A 21,450-nucleotide genomic window follows, 5' to 3' on the forward strand; every position below is an offset into this window, starting at 1 on the left:
TAAATACTTCTTTGAATTCCTAATCTGGCTATGAATATTTTTTTATATTTAATATTTAATACAGCATTTAAAATAGCTCAGTTTCAAGCACCTTGAACCACAACTAAGATGATTCATCAATTGGCGTTAATTTCTTAAATCTTATTTGCAATGTAAGTATAGATTTAGAGATGGATAAAATTATGAAACTTACCAAGAAAATTCTTCTAATCTGCCTTTCCATACCACTTCAACTTAAGTACAGCTGCAAGGCTCAGCCATCTATGTTTGGAAAACAGAACAGATAGAAACGAAAAGTAACAAATTTAAAAGAAAGAGAAGGGATAGAGCTGAAAGCATGCCAAAGAAAAATCATGGACTGAGCAAATTTTTTAAAAGTTTTTCAGTTGTCCTTTTTGCCTTCTTTGCTCAACCACACCAAATTGAAAGAGATTATTTAACCTAGGAATATGAAATGCAAGTATTAACTCTATTTGATAGTTTGAAATTAATCTCTTCTTGATGTTTACATATCTCTGTTTAATAAAGAACAATGTTGGGGCATACAATGTCCATCCAGGAAAGGAGAACCTTGAATTGCCCTTTTGGGTGATGACGTTATTCATTACATTGATTGTTATGCCAATTCTGTTAGAAAGTACTAAATCCCAAACAATGAGAGTCCAGCATAAAACTATTACATTGAAATAACTCTTACTGAAGAGTATTTTAAATTTAGATAGTTTACTTACTCCAGATTTAATGCAGAAGTCCATTTTTTGCACTAACTTGAAGGAAATATTGTGTTCTTACTCACAAGAAAGCAAAGGTCATTGAAATTTTTCTCAGCCTTCTTTACTAGCACAATATGGATTTAATCATTATATTTTTAATATATATATTTTTTTGTTTGACAAGCCAACATATATTCTGAGCTGGATTTCATTCTGAATAGCTGGTTCTACAATGCAAGTCTAAGATCAAGTTAAAATTCTGCCTACAAAAATACACAGTTAAAATGGTTAAGTTAGTAAAAATGTGAGCATTCTTCATAAAGATAATGCAATTGCAAAAGTCAATGGAGCTGGGTTTCTAGCTTCATTTTTATTCATAACCACACACAGAAAAAGAAAAATAAAAACAAGATAGAACAAACAAAAAAAAAAATCCCAGAAACATGGATCACAACGAACTTGTAGCAGTAACAAAATTATTTCACCTTACATATATTCTGAATAAATCAGATTTGGATTCAGTAGATAATATATCACTTTAAATATAATTTTTCAGTGCTATCTCTGCATTTTGAACGGATGAAATCAAACAAAAAAAATTCATTATACCCCCAAAAATGTTATTCGCCTATCAATATACCTACTCCTAAATGGATTTACATCTTAATTTTGTGCTAGTATTGCAACATTAGTATCACGGAAGTAGTATAAGGCAAAGACAGAAGATGTAAAATTAAAGAGAAAGAGTGCCTGGAAAAGAATTTGGAAAGATTTAGCAGAGGAAGAACATCTTTTTTTCTGATTCCTACTGCGTCCAAGGAAACACAATTTTGTGTATACATTCTATGTCCAGTTAAGGACTTAAAGGAAATTTCTAATCTGTAGTTTCTCCTTTGATTATTTATAAACTACATGAAAGTGAGATAACTGATTATATCAGAAAAGACTAAGTTAAGCATGCAAGTTATGAGATGATAACTCTGGTATTAAGGATGGAAAAAATAATTATGAGGCCCTAAATAATAAAAATGATCAGAATAAATTAACACAGGATCAAAAAGTGTGCAAAAATATTCACTACAGACATTCACAGAAGGCCTGAAAAACCTGCTCAAGTCTGAAGAAAAGCTCCTCTAGAAAGAGTTCACAGGTAGAAACAGAATGAAATATTATCAGTCAAACTGGGAACGTACCGACAATAGGAGAGAAATGCTGTCCTGCTGTAGTCCTGGAGTGGAGCCAGAAGCGACTAGAAAATGACCAGCAACATCCTTGCCATGGAACCCCACTCTGATAAGTCAGGTATGGAAGGCCCAGAAAGCAATGGTTGTGTGAGATGTTGGTAAGAAAAGCAAAGACAGCAGATATTTGAGAAAATGGAGCATGGTCTAGAAAAGAAGATGTGTCACAGCAGTGATCCACTGAATGTAGACTAACCATAAGCAGAAGACTGTCATCAGATTTATACTTCTCTCCTATCTCATTTAGAACCAAAGCAAAGACCCATGCATCCTATTTTAAACAGCAGAAGATCATTCACTTGCAGAATGCCAGGAAGATTTCTTTGAATCAAGATGAGATCAAGGCTGTAATGAGTCAATTGGAAGACAATAAATGACAACTTATGACCAACGTGGTAAAGGAAGTGAATCCACAGATGTTAAAAATCCTTGTCATATGGTTTGGTGATGAAAAAAGTTTTTACTTGAGTTTTGTATAACAGAAAAACTGTAATTCTTTCAATAGAATGTAAGTTGCTCTTACTGACCAATATTCCAAGAAGGCAGTAAGAAATGCAGAAGATGGAACCTAAAAATCAAAGTTGTGTAAAATAAATTTGTCTCAACTAGTTACAGAGAGAAAAAAATATAAGGGAAAACTACTATAAAAGAGGTTTCTGTAATTTGTAAAGAAGGAAGCTATAGCCTACACAAAGTTTAAAATGTTTTATGTAAAAAAGAAATGTGGAAGGAAGAAGGTGGATTATAAATCCAACAAATGTGGGATCATAAGCCATGTTGACTTGAGTAAATAAAGCATTGTATAGGACACAGCTGAGAGTCAAGATCTAATTTATAAGCCTCAGCAAAAAAAAAAAAAAGCAAAACAACAACAACAAACAGTGGAAATACATTATTTTGGAAAAGCTGCCTCCCAGGAGTTCTGATATTAAACTTAGGGAATGTAGTATAAGAGATTTGATACAAAGATGATTGTTTTATCAGAACAAAGGTATAGGTACTATCAGCAGAGTGTACAGAAGCAAAGAACTTTTCTCAGAAGTACACTGAAATAAGATTTTTCTTGGTAGTTGAAAAAAAAGAAAAAAGAAAAAGGAAAAGAGTCTCCTAAAAGATACTAAGAGAGAAATAAACATAGTTTGATGAAAGAATGTCTGACAGCAGAAGGTAACTATCACATTTGTAGCTCTTCTGTTTGTGGTGGATCTTAGTTAACTGCATTTTGGATTACTTTAGTGCATAGAGGAGTAACAGTTTGGTAGAAGGTATTGTAATGCTGTGAGTAAGACTTACAAAGCTTTAAGCACTGTACAACAATAAGTAAGAAAAGGGACAACGTTTACTGGAAAATTTTGACTGGATCCAAGAGATTACTTTTTCAGTAGGACCATCCTAATTTGGGAAAATAAATAAATAATTAAAGACTGGAGCTTAAACCTTCTGGCCATGATCCAACATAAGCTCTGTGTCTAACGGTGCCAAGACATGACATCCATTCTCCCCGCTCACCAAAATCTGGAGTTATGGTTTATCATGGGGTAGGTATTCTATGTGGGATCTCTCCAGCTGAAACAAAAAACATATTCTGGCTTTGTGGCTCAAGAAGAATATAACTCCAATTAAATCAGTAGTTCACATGCACTACATTGTTCCATGCTTCCAACCTGTAATTAGCTTAGACAATAAAAAATTCAAAACACAATAAGCCCAATCAACACAAGCTGTTTAGTGTTACACCACAAGGAAATTCTGCTGATGTTGTATCCTATGAGCTGTCACTGATCCTGGCTCTGCAATAAAAGCTGCTCATGAATTCTCTTCTTGAGAAGATGAGGATACACTAGGCAAAGGACAAAATTAATTGTAGGTGCATTTCATCTTTTCTTTTTGACTTTTCTTTCCCAGAGAAATAGAGACTTTTTTTTTTTTCCCCAATTATATTATCTTTTCAGACCACTATGAGGCGATCTAAAATCTGCTTTAAGAAGTATATCTTTTAAGGTAAGGGAGGCATATTGAATGCCTCAGGAACCTAGCAATGAAATATTGAATCCTAGTCTATGTGGTTTTGGCCCACGTAAGTAATAAGCGACATGTCTCTCTGGCAATGGCTGCTTAGTAATTCATATAAAGCATGCTATACTTCCATTACATGTTCTAATGCACACAAATTTTTGCTTTCTATAATTGACAACAATGAGAACATGGTCCCAGAAGAAAGGTGCAAGTCTGAATCAGGTGAAGCAGAAGTGGAGATGCTCTCCTGTCATTTCCAGTTGTGTATCCTCTTGCCCAGTTCCAGTAGACTTCCCGCAACCAGTCAGCTGGTGGTGGAAGTGCCTGACCTGCTGCTTTCTTCACTAGGTGCAGCTGAATGAATATTTCTGTAATTTAACCAAGAGCATTGTATAAATGAAATGGTAGTTTTCATGTAAATCAAACTAGTACTGGGCAAAAATAAAAGTAGAAGGTACTGAATAGAAAAGACAGTGGGACAATATGAGAAAAGGGCATTTTTTGTTGCCGCTTCTTTATTTTAATAGTAATAGTGAAATTTGCTACTAAAAATGAAATATGTGCTATTTACTTTCAAGAATGCAATTTTAATTCAAATCTCTATGTCTGCAAATAGTAAAGCACTGCTGTTTCTCTTAGTGAAACTGAATAAGCAGAGAAATGGAATCCACTAAAGAAAATGTTGAATGCCTGTAACAAACCCTGATAAATAAACATATTTTAGTCTGCTTAGCAGTATTTGAATCATCAGTTTGAGATATGCAGTATAAGAAGAGCCATTGCAGCCTTGTTTTTCCTATCTTAAAAATACAAAACAGGCTTTACACTAGGTATAAAATCAGGTTTATCCTAGCAGCAGGTTACAGTAGCTGTGTAGCACAGGTAAGTCAACTTGAGTTTTGATATCTGAAGGTTTTGCCTAAAGGAAGAGAGAATAACAAAGTCAAAAATGTTTGAGTGAGGGAAGAAATAAGTGGTAATGAGCACAGCAAAACCTAAGCTCAAGGATAATTGTGATTATTGCAGATCAGAGTCAGAAACGGTTTAATGTGAGTTAGAAATCATACCTTTTATCTGACCAGTATCTTCTGTGATATGAAAAACAAAGAAAAAAAGAGAAAGAAAAAAAAGAAAGGTGTATCCAAAAGGAGAGAGTTATTTTAAAAAATTGAGAAACAGATTCTGTGTAATAAAATGTTGGTTCTGTCATTCATTAATTCAGAATGCATTGGGAAACACAAAGTTTGAAAAGAAGTATCTGAAATTTGTAAGGGGATTAGCTGCATTTCAGTGCAATTGCTTATTGGCTGGAGAGTCAATAATTATTCAAAAAAGCTTTACTGCCGGGTGCAAATAGTAACAGCGCTGCTTCCAAAACACTTTGTAGGACTTCCATTGTCTTCTATGAGTTTGAGACAAAATCTTTGTCAAGATGAGCTATAAGTTCTTTTTTTAATTATTTGGATTTTAAAATGTGAATTTTTGGTTTGCACATTTGTTCCTTACTGAGCAAAAAGATTAAACAAAAGGTTTCCATCTGGGAACTGCTAAAATTTAAGATCCTTGCCCCATGGTTTGAAACTGGATTTAAACAGAACATTAACCATTTTTGGTAAGTCAAATTGTTTCTTTCACAGCTTCTCTTCTTATTAAGTGTGCGTGAGGGGCCAGATCTTTTATCTCATAAGCAAGCCAAGAAATTGAGATTTTCATAAGCAGCAAGTTGAACTTAGAATCTGAAATGCACAGTAAGGCACCACAGTGCTAATGACTTCAGATATTTTAAGTATGCAGACAGACCCACAGAAATCAATGAGGTGTTCCTACCCAGATGCTCAAAGTCAGATGCACAAATACGTCTGCAGATCAGGGGCTCTATGTAATGCTTTAATCTGGCTCTAATGGCTAAGTTTCCAAAGCAGCAAGCATCCAGCAGAACCTTCTGAGCCTGATAGGGGCACAATGCTCTTTAAGGGTAATGCCACTGTTTAGAAATATGCAGCTGAATTTAAATTGTATGCCTCTACTGAAAAGTCTGTCTTTTGCTCTGCATATGCTCACAATCTGCTTCACCTCTGCTCAATTTCTGCTGTTGCCTTTAAATGCTGAAATATTATTATTGCTGTTACTCTTTTCTTTCCATCCCTTTGTTTTCCACTCCTGACTTTTCTGTCTTCCCGTGTAGCTCCCTATGCCTCCTTTGTTTAGAGAACCATGTAGCCACTTAAGTTCAACAGTACTTCATGCTTCAGTGAGTTTTTAAAAGAAAAATCATTCCTGAAGTGAATTTTCTTACCAAGGCTTTTGTTTTCAACCTTCTTGGTACCTAATGGTGTGATTAAAAATTCTTATTTTTGCATCCTTCTCAGTGTAATTAGTTTATTCCCCTTCCTCCGATCACTTATTTACCATCCTGTTGCAGTCCAATTTTGTACTCCAGTGTGTGTGCATATTATAGGATGCCCAGACCTCAGATTCACTGTCTTCTTTCCTAAAAGAGTGTAACCAGTATGATGCTATGCCATCTGCATCTGAATCAATGCCTTTTGCAGTCTTAATTCTAGCTCTGATTTGTAATGTATCAATCTAGGAATACATCCCTATTCTTGGTTGAATTCATCATTGAGTCTGAACACTGGGTTCAAGGCTAAAAGGATATTGTTTTTCAGTAACTTCCAGATCATTTCTGTGATCAGGATGGCTCAGTTTTTTACCATTTAGAAAAAAACTTCCTCCTTTTCTTTCCCCCACTTTATTTTAAAACCCATAATCTTGCACACATTATCAAGGAACTGTGTATGCCACCTATTAGTTCAGGTACTTGTATGTATTTCCAGTCTTTCTTGGACATCATTATTTGCTCCTCAATTCAACACGATCTGCAAGTACTGGAGGATCAAAACATGGTAAGTGCAATATAGCTTTATGTTTTTAAGTAGAATCAGGCTCAGTCGGCAATATAGCTGAGTAAAGATATATAATGAAAGAGTAATCAAAATATTGATAATGGCTTACTTATACCCCCTCACATATCTATGCTGTACATAATATACGTTTCAGGGTAGAATGGGTAGAATTGGGAGCTGTCTTAATATAAGACTCAATACTCAGCAGCAATAAGTGGATTCTACATTATTTAAAAGTAGATTTTACTAGCCTATAGAGTTCATATTGTAATACAGGCGGAGACATCATCAAAGCAATTCATGAGTTTCATGTAACAAACACACGATGTTCCCTGGGACAGTGTATACAAAACCAGATTCTCATCTGGTGATGTTTAGTAGAGCTCCCACAAAGTCAGGCACATTTTGGGGTAGGCAAATACTAGCACATTTAGCTCTGCTGATGTTATTGGCATTTATTATTAACTATCAAATTCTGCTGGGTAAATAGGATTTCTCAGGGATTTATATTGTTTATCTGAATGAGAGGGGTTGCATTACCAGGAAAGAAAACTACATAGTTAATAACATCTAAATATATAACAACCCCAGTGTCGGACTCTTCATTTCCATACAACACAAAGACAACTACGTTAGTATGCGGTGCAATAATGCCACTAGAAATCATGTCAGTCACAAACCGGCTAGGTTTCTAACGTAACACTGCATAACTAAATACAAACTCAATTTCTCTGCCAGCATATATAGCAGGATACATAGACATTACTGATACTTCAAAAATGTGATATAAAGGTTATTTAACCCATTAAAAAGGAGTCAGCATGCCATAATTACACTCTCAGGAATAACAATGAATCATGTTAATAGTAGAAGTCCTGCTGAAAAATAAAACAAAGCACAGAAAACGGAAAATTCTAAAGAGGACTTTGCAAACCTTCTGATTACATTCAAAGTTAGCATACTTATTTAACTCTTCTACTGAAAGGTAGAAAATAGAAAGATTTTACTTTTCCAACTGTATTGAGAAAATTACTGGGCAAGCAGTCACTTCAGAGTTTTTCTGATTTGGGTGTGATTCACTGATTATGTTTCATTCAAGCTTATTTATTAGGTCTTGAATTGCACAAAACATTTCAACTGGCCATAATATATAACTACAAACAGGTATTTATTCATGCAGTTTTATCTCATAGCCTACAATTTCAACCCTGGTAAGTTTAATCCAGAGTATGGTGAGTTAAACAGCTTCCACTGTTTTCAAAAGTCATCCTCCAGCAAACTCAAACCTCATATCAGATACCAAATTTATATTGACAGAGGATGACAAGTCCATTTTACACAGGATTTTGAGATTTAGAAATCTAGTTTCCGTTACCTGGAATAAATTCAGATAGACACCTAATTCTCTGAAGGAGAACTGAAAATAAGAATTTCAGCTTGTCTTATAGTTTTGCCCCAACTTTTTGAAAAATTCATATTATAACACATTTAATATAGCACTGAATGAAAACCTTTTTTTTTTCTTTTTCAAAATGAAATAATACATTTCAGTTTAAGTATAGGTGGTCCTTTTCTTTAGAATAAGGTTCCCAATGGTCTTTTCTTAAGGGTGTTGAAGAGTAAATATTGACTGTGTACAATTTTAGAAAAGATGATACACTCATACTCAGACTATACAACTCAAAATGGTTAACTACATAGTTTTTCCCATCATTGTCCAATATATATCTTAAAAAATCAGTATATGCTTATCAGGAACAAAGCGTCTGATACTAAAACTTTCATTATCAAGACTGAGTGAGTTTCTGGAGTTTGTAGCAAACACATTTCAGAATGTCTTTATATAGCTTATCCTAAGGTCAACAGCCACCTGGTCTAACTTCTTCTATCCTTTCCTTCTCATCTGAGAGAGAGCCACTTGCCCAGTTTTGCTCTGGAACAAAAACAGTGTCCAAATTATGGAAAATTCAGATCATGCTCCTAATAGACATTTTACTACTCTGGGTATTATACAGATATATTCCTGCCACATTTATTACCACAAAGCTATCCAAAAGTTCATAAAAAGATCGTGGGAAATTAAGGAAGGAATATGGATTGCACTAGCTTCATGTTAAGAATGAGAAAGCTCATCAATATATGAAAGCTTAGTACTGAATACAAGAAATGCTTTGACACCTTAATAAAACTTGCCAATAGATGTTTCCATACATCCTTGAAGACTGTTTTTCTTCTCTTCCTTTTCACTTTATAAATAAATAATATACATAACATATATCTTGACATTGTTTCCTTCCAAGAAGATGTTAAAAAACATCCATGTGCTAAATTGCATTTCCTAATAATTTCCTAAGCTACACAGAGCAAAATGTGTGTATATCAATCTTCTTACTCTGTTGGCAGAACAAATATTGAGACTCTGAAGACATCTTCTAGCAAGAGAAGGCACGCAGCTTACAAAATATCACAATGATGAAGTTAAATATGCAACTGTATACTATATAACATGTATAAATGTATATTCCTGAATATGTTTTGCAATTTATTAAACACAGCCCTACGTGGTGGTATTCAGTGCTCTCTGTAGGAAATTAATACTTGCCATGGAGAACGTTATACATCACTGAACACGGCTGTCTTCAAGAACAGATTGTTTTATTCTTCTCTATCACCTTACTGCCTGATTCTCTCTTTCAGGGCCTTTTCTTTTTTATTATCTTTCCAGAAAAAAAACCCCTGAGGGATTAAAGCAAAAAATGTTTCAGAAGTCTGCTCTGGCACCATAGGAGGAGGACGTATGGTTTGTTTACTCATTTAGGTTTCTTTTCTTTATAGGAATATTTCTTGTTAATAATTTTTGCTGACTCGTTGCTTCGTTTTCCCCTTGCTTTTCTGCTTTCCAATTTATGTGGTTGTTGGCTAAGAAATAAGATGCAGAATGGATAACATTCCCAACATTTTTGGAAAGCAATGTTCAGATCCTGTGACAGACTTCTATGTGGCTTCAGACAATCAATTTAACCCTTTTTCCATGCAGTTAGAAAAATATAATGCTGTGTTGCACAGAATTGGCTGAAGGAGCCAGTTGGAGTACTGAAAGAAGTACAGGTGATTGAGCTTGGCAACTCATCTGGACATTTTATAGGATGCGAATAATCCCCGTTGAACAATACAGCTGCGTTGTTTCAGACACCACGAGTATACTAAACAGTTCGCAACACTGTACTGTGCAGACAACTGTGTCCCAAGCTAACAAACTGAGCCCTTCTTTAGAAGGTGAAGAAAAATTGAAAATACTTAGCTATTATAATGATAGAGCTGATAAAAACACTTAAAATGGCTTTGTTAAACTTGGTTAATTCCTCTATGACATAGAGATAGAAATGAGCTACATATAGGCACTGAAATTCCATACCCTTGAAGGTACTTGTGTCTGAAAAGTTGGAGGTAAGTCCACAGCTATTTTAAATGTTTCATTTTGTTAAGATTTTTTCCTGTATGATTAAGTTTTTGAAGGAGAACCAGAACTGAGATATTTGATATTCTGATATATTTTCAGATATAATGAAACCCAATAAAGGTACCTCTTCAGCTGAAAGTTGTTTTCTCGCTTGTGTGTCTTGATGGTTTTGCTATACTATTATGTGAATCTAGAACAAGTGAATTTTTATTTTTTTTTGGATTGTTTATTGAACAGAGAATCTGACAGGACTTTTTCTAGTTACTGAACACAGTGGATTGTGAGAGTTCAAATCTATTGTGCAATAACCTGCCCATTTTATCCGATTCAGAATTCAGTGACTGAAAATTTAACCACCCCTGTCTAAGAGGACAGAACTCAAGCTTACATTCCCAACTAAACATGGCAAATGAACATCTCTTTTATTTCACAGTGATGAGAAATCTTGATTTTCTTTTTTCAAATGTTTCTGGTAAATTTGAAATCTCAAAGTAGAAAAAGTTCTACTGGTTTTGATGGTTTCTAACATTTATTGTCAGTAAACAAAACCATTTATATTAACCATCACTGCTATTTTCATAGAAAAATATTTTTGTGAAGCTAGATGAAAGAAAATTGAAAATCTATGGCATATGTGGTTTTGTGAGATATCTAAAATGCTGTATTTTGTTTTTTTCTTGGCTTTTTTTCTTTGTGTCAGTAGGGACAATTTCTCTCACATGCTTAATCTCAATCTCCTAAACAGAAGGCAGATAATTTATCTAAAAGGCTAAAAAGTCTTTGATTAATAACCTTGGGAATTGCAGGTATTAAAATCACCCCCAAGTGACCCCATATTGTTCCATGAATCCATTAGAAACTTATTCTGAATTACAAAGAAAAATTAATTAAAAAGTATAAGAACTACAGAGCTCAAATAAAGTATGCTCCCCTGAGTTCATATGAAGATCTATATGCATGCAAAATGTCATGAAATCAGATTTAATTTACAGTACAATTTTCTTCTTCACCAACAGGATGAATACAAGAACAGCAATTTTTGTATTTTTTTTTTATTAGAGTTGAGTTTTCCATAAAAAGCCTACCTATTAAAATGACTCTAGCATTAATGTCAAAGAAGGAGGGATTAGAGAGAAGTGTCATTTCAGTAGTTGGAATTGTAGTAATGGATGAATCCCATCTGGTTTGGTTCAATTGGACAGCAAACCATAATGCTCTTGTCTTGGTTTAAATGGATGAGTGAAACTTCAAATGAGTTGTAAGGAGCTTTGCAGATATTTTTGCAAATTTTGCTTATGTACTTTACATGCCTGTCCTAATTTTATACATATTTTGCTTATATTAATTCTCAATTTGTTTGCTGTTCTTAGTAGCTCATAGCCATTTACAAATGCTTTTAGATACTCAAGAATATAGGTAGGTGACAGAAATGGGTTTGTGTCTCCTATCTCCTATCCCTCATGCGTTAGCATTAGCCAGGTACGGTTCTCAGTTCCGTTCATTTTCAATACACTGTGATCAAGAGAAGTATAAGGATTGCTATGGGCTTTATCGGCTTGTTTAGGGCCTTTTGAAAGAGACAGACTAATGGTGATGTCTGTCTTGAAACTTCATCTTCTTAAATGTCATGAAAATCTTGGATGGACTCCTATCTATCAAATTAGTGGCTTGTGAGCTGCTGTGATAGCCTTACTGAGGAAGAGCTTTTTTAAACCCACACTGCCCAGGCATTACAAATGTGAGTCTTTGAGTGCTGTCCTGCTCAGAAAGTGGTACCCTAAATCTGTGTCGTTAAAGCTAATGAGTCTCAATGCCTAAAAGTGGTTAAAGTTTTCTGTGCCCTATAGGGTGCTAAAGAGTTTTCAACTTGAATACTATGAGAAATTAAAATATCTATTACTTATAGACATGCCAGAATGCAAGTGCAAATCAACACAAGTTTCTTTTTGTGAAATGTATACTAGTGCTGATGCTGTGTACCTGTAGGGATTCAACAATCTTACTGAGCCATGTAAAGGTATAGAGCTGAAATAATGCTGCTACAATATTGCTGATGTAAAGTAAAAGTGAGCTGGATCACAAAAGATTGAGGTAAGAAGGTAATGCTGGAAATTTGGTGCAATCCCTTGTGCTCAGGAATATGTCTAGTAAGCTTCTGAATATCTCCAAGTTTGAAGAATTCACATACTATCAGGGCAAACTGTGCCAATGTTTGACATCTCCACAGTAAAAAGGGTTTTTCATATTTTTAATTGAAATTTCCTGTATTTCAATTTGTATTCATTGTATCTTGTCCTGTCACTAGTATTACTGAACAGGGTCTGTCTCCCTCTTTTTCATTCCATTCCAGCAGGAATTATAAACATTTAGAAGATTTCCCAAGCCTTCTTTTCTCCAGGCTGAACAGTTCCTGCTTGTACTGTTGTACAAGCTGCTCCTTGTACAACAGATGCTCCAGTGCCTTAATGATCTTTGTGGCCCATTTCTGGATTCTTCAGTATGTGCATGTCTCTAATGTACTGGAATGCCCAGACTGGACACAGGACTCTAGAAGTGTTTCATCAGTGCTGAGTAGTGAGGAAGGATCATCTCCTTAACCTGCTGGCAACACTCCTAAAACAGCCCAGGAAGCTGTTGGGATCACCAGGATCTTCTGAAAAGTTGCTTTTCTGCTGGTCAGTTCTCAGCACATACTGGTGCACAGGGCTGTTCCTCTAAGGAGGCAGCACTGCACTTTATGTTTAACTTCATTAGGTTATTATCAGACTATATCTCCAGCCTGTCCAGGTTCCTCTGGACGCTCTCACAGCCCTCAGGCACTGCTCCCAGTTTTGTATTGTCTGCAAACTAGCTGAGGGTGCTCCTGGTTCCACTGGCCAAAACATTAGTGAAGGAATCATAATAACAGATCCAGTACTTACCTCTGTTGTACACCATTAGCACCACTGATCACAACTGTTTGAGCCTCAATATGCAGATATTTGTTCTTGTACTACTGCAAGGATTTAACTCCTGGAGTTGAAAATCAAACAAGTTTGTTTAGGTTAAGTATTACTGGATGAATTCAACATTTTATTTATTTATTTATTTTTTGGCTTGCAAAACTTAAAGATTATAAACACACATAACAATAACAACAGCCTATATTACTTTTTTTGTCAATGCTGTCATTTATGTTCTGAGAAAAGTGGTACTTTGGAAGCATACTAATTCAGAAAATACAGGCATAAAATTTTTGTCAAAACAGGTGCTATTTATATAAGCAAGAAATGTGATTTCATTCTCTTTTCCTTTTTTTCTCAGCCCAGTTTGAACTCGGATCAAGTTTATTTTCATTCCTTCTGCTGTTTGCTGTAATTCCTATCTGGATCTATTGGAACTGTGGTTATAGTTACAAGGCGTGAGTCTCTCATCCTCATATCAAATACAAGTTTGTAGATGCAGTCCCACTGAAACTGAACAAAACCAGTCAAGGAGTAAAATGTAATTCAAGAGAAGACAGAGTGGTAGAATCTGTTCCATCCTTAATAATTTAGGGCTAGATGTGCCACAGGAATGCAGCTTGTATGAATCTGCAAAATACTGTGCCATCCCAGAAATGAAGGCATGTGCTCCTTAATGAACTTTTATCATTGAGGTCAGCAGTACTTCATGGACATGTAGTTCCAACACCACACTGCTCACTGGTTCTAGTATATTAGAAAATTGAGAACAGATCATAAATTTTATGTGGACTACAGCCATTTGGCTTCTCTTCATTTTTTTACTCAGGAGGAAAAAGAAGTACTCTCAAAAATCCTTTTACTTTGGAGTAATATTCTGTGTGCCTCAGGATATGCCCTCTCATGTAGTAACAGGGATTCTAACTCACTGGTGTAAGGAACATCCAAAATATCCAGTGTCCTGACTTTCATCATCACATGCAAATAGATATACCACAGATCTTGCTACTGTACAGTCTAGCTACTGTAAGCTAGTATGTCATCTATCATGGGGTCCATCAGGTTACACAGGACATCTATCTGACCTCAAGAAGGATGCAGTACATCACCTGTTTTCTACTTAGTGTTTTTCTCAGTCCATGACAGTATTTGATTGTGGCAAAAATCCAGAACAAGCCTTGGATGATCGTGCCCCAGAAAGCTGGATGTGTGACATCATCCACAACATCCTCCTTGTGATCTATGTTCTGCCCCCAAATTGACTGACTCATATTGTTAAGAATAGACCACTAAAGAATAGAGGATGAACAGGAACAACATAGAGTCAGAGTCACGTTTCCTTCTCTGTCACCTTTGCTTTAATGGGCAAATAAATTACTGCAGCTTCAATAGGCTGTAAATATTATTCCTGATCAGCTCTCAGTGTAGGGAAAAAGGAAGTAAACAAAATTAAGCTTCATGCATTACTTTCCCTCTTTTCTCCCTGTGTTTTTCCGCATGTGAGGAAATCTCTCTGCAGAAGAAAAATGCAACTCAGCTTTCTGACAGAGGATCAGGTGCATCAAAATGTGGCCAGCTCAAAGTACCTTTGAACTGGAAAATGGCTCAGGTCCTTCTCCTAAAAGCGGCAGGTTCCAGAAAGGTGGACAAGGACAAAGAGGGAAAAGGAAAGCACAGAAAAATGAAGTTCTACATTTTGAGAATAAAGCATCAAACCCACAAAAACAAATGTTTACTCAAGATAGAAGAGAGAGCAGCTGCCCGAGGCATTTTGCTTGGGTTTCCTAAGTGCTAAAAATAATGCTGTGTATTTGAATTTAACTCAAGTTAACTACAAAACACAAAACCAGAATTGTTTCAGCTGCTCTGCACATGCTCCCTCTTTACTTTCACTGTCGTAACATCCCTCTTCAGCTTCATTTTCAGCTGCTTTCTCTTGAATATTCTCCCCCCTTCCTGTCGTGTTTCTTATGAAACTTTGGATTTACTGTTTGCAGCATTGCAGCTCACTGCCTGCCCCAGAGCAGGCTGCCATCAGAGGCAGCCTTCTGAGCCATCTGGAAAAGAAAACTCCAATGGAGTAAAGCCTGAGGCTTTTCTGCAGAGCATAAAAAGCTTTCCCAATTCAAAACACAGCACCAGCTTCTGTAGAAAGTCCATTCCTCTGCAGTCAATTATTATTATATAACAATCAGTTGAGTGTTTCTCCTGTATATCAAACTCAGCTTTTAGAGATCCTTGCTCAGATGACTCTGAACAATAGTAATTTACTGGATGTGCCTTGGCAGCCTCCCTCTAAATCAGTACAAAGAAACAGTCTCTCTCGTTTTCTCAGTATGGGCACTACTGTGTTTTGGTACCACATAGTCATTTTCCCTACTTATTTTATATTGCTTTTGAATGAGTCCATGAATCCAGAACCTTCCACACTTATTTCTTTCTGCAGTATCAGCATTCTAATATACTGAACTGACAGCAACGTGTTGAGTTTCATTGCAGGAGTCTGATTGTGAAAACCCGGGCTGTACAGATGAGGGCAGTCACCTTGAGAAGTTCACCTGAAGCCTGGCAAAGAGATCCTGCACAATCTGTGCTGTACCGCACTGGCTGAACATTTTGGCTGCCGTTCACTGTGAGGAAAAAGAAGCACAGCAATGCTAAAGGGCACATCCAGATTTTGTTATTTGCTCCATGCTGGAAGTAGGGCAGATAAGGACTCCTTTTAAAGTGGTTTCAATTTTAGTACCAATCTGTTTGAATCCTCAGTAGTTTTAATGTTCAGCATCTCATAAATCTTCCGTGTAGGATTCCACATTTAGGGGACAAGGATGTTTTATGTGAAGGCCACTCAATCCAGGCTACTGCCTAGTATTTCCTTAAAAACAGCAATAGCTTTCAGCTCAGCACCAGCTAACAGTGACTTGCAAAGTTTTAACAGCAAAGTAACTGTGAGATACTCAGTACTCAAGTACTAAATGGCAAGGATTCATTCTATAATAGGATCCCCAGACTTTGGATTTCCTTTTCCTTAGTAAATACCCTAGCCCTGGCCTACACTTCAAACGTGCATTTGCCCCAGGTCATTGTGCCCCAGGAAGCTGTACTTAAAGGTTATCTGTTCTACCTGTTTTAATATCTGGCCTCAGAAGACAACAAAAAACGGTCAGTGTTCCATCTGGATGGAAATGGTTTATTTCTGAAGAGAGTCTCAGGTATATCCTTGTGTCTGTGTATGTCTGGTCTTTCCTATTCATCAGTAGGTGGCTGGCTGAGAAGAAGTGTGGGGTTTTTCTGGTGAATAAAGGTGAAGACTACACCAAGTCAACCCACAAGAAGCAACCTCCCAAGCTTTCTCTTTCTGAGTTACCTTACCAGAGACAAGAGATTACTCTTTCAGTACTTCAGTGAAAGACATCTGGGCAAACTCTCTGGATTTTCCTAAATTGTATTAAACATAGTAAAGCATACAAATGCACTTATAAACAAAGTAGAAAGACTTATTTCATGGTTTAAAACTGCACATAACTGCAGCCTGATGCTGCTATGGAAGTATGAAAGACTCATCTTTTTTCCCCTGTTTTTGCTTATTCTTATGCTTCACCAGTTTCAGTATTACAGTGGAAAGAACAAATGTCTTTATATTTGTCTGATACATCCTGATGGCTGTCTGTGACATGCATATACAAGCAGTATTAAAATTGATCATGTGCAGGGCAAAACTGCAACTCCAATATTGCCCTGAGCTTTGTCATGATGCAGGCCTTACTACTGTTTGTTTCCCTCAGGCAATTACCAGTTTGATAAACTGACTATCAAGCTTGCACACCAGAAATGACCAGGCATAACAGAAAGACAGAGAATGAATTATGTGTGAAATAGAATACAGGTTTCTACTGTGGAATTTTCCAATGCAACATGAAAATCCTATTTGGATATTTATAGGAGATGAAATAATACAACTCAGAGAATTTTCCACTGGGTGAAAAAATCATTAGCTTTGTTTTTTCTTTCCTGTGTACTTCCAGCAATCCCATTTCTGTTCTTCAAAGGAGACATTTAACTAAAAGTATCTGATCCAGAAGAGTTACATAACAAGGTGCAGGGTGTTTTGTAGGTTTTTATTATTATTTTAATGTTCTTATTGTGTCAGTGGCTTAGAAACTATTTCAAGGGACTGACAAAGCTGGATAACCTTATGCAATTAACTAGGTTTATATAAACCCACCTCATACAAAAAAATTGAAGATTGTGCAATACAATGCCTAGATCCCATACACATATGTTCAAATACACCAATATACTCTGTTTAAAATTTCTGAGTTCCTGGACTTGAACTCATGTTAGGTAATTGGATATAGCAAATCACTTTGTTTTTTTCCTATGTCTAAAGATAATTTCCAAAGCCATCAGAGGTTAATGACAAACGATTTTATCTCAGTCGAGGGTTTCAGAAAGGTAAAAGACTACCAGGAAGAGGTAAGGTGATTAGCAATTGATCTTGTAATGTTTCATGCCATTATAATTGAAATGATTATAACAAAGATTTTTGTCTTCCCCATCCCTGAGAAAATAATATGCAATAACGATTGTCAAAAACAAGTTTTACTAAAATACATATTTGACCATACAATTCAGGCTGTTGTTGATTACCCAGTGGCTATTTCTTTCAATGTTAATTTCTCTTCACTGTCTTTTGCTTCTAATAGTTAGCAGATACACAAGAAAATAGGCAGTTCAAGATAAGCCTTCTTATGCTCCTTCCTTACAGCTAAAAGTTCTCAGACACAGGTCATAACTGCAACTTTCCTAGGCCTCAGAGATAGGATCGTCCTTCATGTTCTGCTTACAAAGAAGCAAAATTGCTTCTGACAGGTTCTTGATGATATCAGATGAAGTATTTACAGATCACCAATAGGCATAAACAGAAAGAATAACAACTCATCCAAGGAAAGGAGATCTCTAACTAGAAAAAAAGCAGCCCCAATCTAAGAGATGCTCTCCCTCCAGTGGCTGGCCATTATCTGACCCCAGGGTGGCTCCACCCTGGATCCACCCTCTTTGGTCACATGGGGAACACGGGTGATCCCTGAGCCAGCAACACTCCTTCACCAGTTGCTCAATCACCATTTCAAGCCAAGACAAACAGTTCCCCTGCATTTCAGCCTTGGGCTTTTGTCCAAGGTTTTCCTACCGATGGGGCTGTAGGGGTGGCCTCTGTGAGCAGAGCCCACCGCTGCCCTGTCAGAGCACTGCCAGCTCCAGCTGCTCTGAAAGAGATGCACTGATGCCAGAGCTGAGCCATGAACACCTGGTGTGCTCTGGGAGAGCAGATTTAAGGAACGGAAACAGTACTAGGCAACAGTAGCTAGGAGAGAGAGGTGAGAAATGGGAGAGGACAGCCTTACTGCTCTTAAGGTCAGTGCAGAGGGCAGGAGGTGTTCTAGGCATAGAGCAGAAGCTCCCTTATAGCGAGGCTTATAGTGGAGCAGGCTATTCTCCTGCATCCTATAGGTGCTATCCAGGGCAGAGCTCCATGTGCAGCCAAAGAGGAGCCCGCAGGACAGCAGTGGATGTGGCTGAAGGAGCTGCAGCCCACGGAGAGCCCCAGAAGGAGCTGTGGGACCCTGTGCTGGAACAGTGCACTTCTGAATTGTGGACCTTTGTGGCAGCCCCAGACTGGAGTAGTGCTAGGAGAGCTGCAGCCTATGGGAAGCCTATGCAGGATCAGCTGGGGGAGGACAGCATCCTGTGGGAAAGACGCACACAGAGCAGTGGCAGAGAGTGGCCATGGAAAAGTAGCAGAGATGAAGGGTTATGGGCTGACTGCTGCTTCCATTCAGCGTTCTACTGTGCAAGGGCACAGTCCTGTCCTTATCTGAAACCACGAACTTTTATTTCATTGTATATTCTCCTCCAGTTCTTTTAAAGGCATCATGTGAGAACAGTATGGTTATGCTTAGTGATTTACAGGTGTGAAACCTCAGGAATGTCAGTTAGGAGTATAGTGAAAGAGCTATTTTTACAAAGCTTTTATATTTTTCAAGGAGGAAGGCTGTTAAACTTTCAGCATCTCTTTTTTTGGGAGCAAATAGGAAATCCAGGGAGTTGGGTGATGAGAACAGTGCTCTTCTGCCTCAGGGCTGTGTCTTCTGGCATTCACACAGCTGGGAGTGAATGGAATGTCTGCACTGCATATGGCAGGCATAGAGTAAAAGGCAAAATTGCACTGCAGTGCCTTCTTCTGGAATTTCAATGGAAACTGGGTCTAGTCTGTATGCTCACGTCTCATCTGATGTGGACTCCTCTGAATGAAGCAGTTTAATTAGTCAGATGATATAGTGGGATGGGTATTTTCAAAATACAGAGGGACAGGCATATATATTCCTTATTTCTTGCTGTGTATCCTACCCATGCCTTTGAACTTCCCCCATTAATACTTGTCCTTGGTTCCAGCTGAGCTTTTCTGGAACCTATTGCTTGAAGTGAGTGCTCTGTCTTAAGTTACAAATCCAAATTCATGCTCGGCTTCCTTGTTCTCTCAAATCAACGGTATGTTGGAGTATTTCTAAAACCAGACACGTGAGAGAGAATTCTACAAATTACAGCGTGATATTTTTGAAGGCTGTTAAAGGGTTTTACAAAAATATTTGGGGATTTATGCCTTGTGAACTATGTAATCTCAAATTAAATAGATACTGTATTAAGGCATCAAAGCAACAGCTTTAATCTGTTTTCCCTGTTTCAATAGTTTAAGAGCTGAGCCTTATCAGAAACAGCTGCTGTTAATGACAGCCTAACATTCACTATATATTTTCCATTATTTTTCCCCCCTGTATTTATCTCTCTTAACCTATTTAACCTATTTGTAAAGAGTGACAGTTTGGCTGATGCCTGAAGGAGGGGGAGTGCAAATTCACTTGTTTTGTACATCCAGTTTACATATTTAGAAGTCTGTAACGTGGAATTGGTATCTGGTGATAATGCAGAAAAACTGTACTTGATGTTTACCTGCAGTATGAATTAGAAGGAAGGTCTTCAATTACTTTCATAATGCGCTATAGTGATTAAATGTATACATGGTTATATGTTAATTTGTAGGGTTTTCTACTTAGCTTTGTGACAAATGGCATTGAAATTTGTATGGTAGCAGCTATCTGCAAAACTGATCTTTATACTGACAAGAATTTCCGCTGCCCAAAGAGCTGGTGAGCAGGGAAGCCCATCTTTAAGAAGATGAGAAGGGTTTGATGACTTGCTTTACAGCTTCTCCCAGTAAATACGGAGTCACAGTAAAATACGCATATAAACTGTACACCTGGAATATGTTTTTACCCCCATTTGGTGAAAGCTGTATGAGGGATTGTGTGGAGCCCAGGCAGTACAGAATACTTTCTAGGCTTGCTGTTTTATGTTTAACCTCTTCAAAAAAGTGAGCTAGGAAAACGTATGAAGGTATTTCAATGGAAAATAATGTTATGGAAGAACAAAGGGACTTTATCCTTATTTGTACATGATTTGAGGCTTACACTGATGTATTTCAAAGCAAAGCATCATTTAAAAAATATAAATGTGAAGATTGCATGATTAGAGAAGCAAGTCCTGTTCTCTTGTCTGCAATTTTTCTTCTGTTTGGCTCAACTCTAATGAGGATGAACTTTTATTCATTTTGATTTTATACTGTTTTGATGATGTTGTATAGTACCCCAAGCACCTCAGTCATGCCAATGGGGTTTTATAAATAAGTTATTAATTATTATTTATGTATACTGAAAAAGAGAACAGCTTCAGAAGGAAAAATAATCTTACCACTTAGAATTGCCTTCATGGAAGGAGTCCGATTAGTAATATGTTTCATGAATTTTTAACTGCTTTTGAGATGATTTAACAGCAGGAATCAAGCAGAGAAGCCATCATTACGGGATCTGTCTCCCTCTAAAGACTAGAAACAAGCCCTCTGCAGGTCACAGATGGTCTGTGGGCCAAAGTTTCAGAACCAAAGATCTAATCAATCAGGAGAAGCAAGACAGAACCATCGATCATCTTGGAGAGCTCATTCTTTCATCCATAGAGCTCTGACATTAGTTTCTCTTTAAAAAGAATAGCTCCCTTAAGAAATACTTTTAAAAGCAATTGTCTGTTCTGAGTGGAACAAAGTTTTATATGTATTAAAGT

This window comes from Meleagris gallopavo, chromosome 3 (genome assembly GCF_000146605.3).
Source record: "Meleagris gallopavo isolate NT-WF06-2002-E0010 breed Aviagen turkey brand Nicholas breeding stock chromosome 3, Turkey_5.1, whole genome shotgun sequence".
NCBI classification, from domain to species: domain Eukaryota; kingdom Metazoa; phylum Chordata; class Aves; order Galliformes; family Phasianidae; genus Meleagris; species Meleagris gallopavo.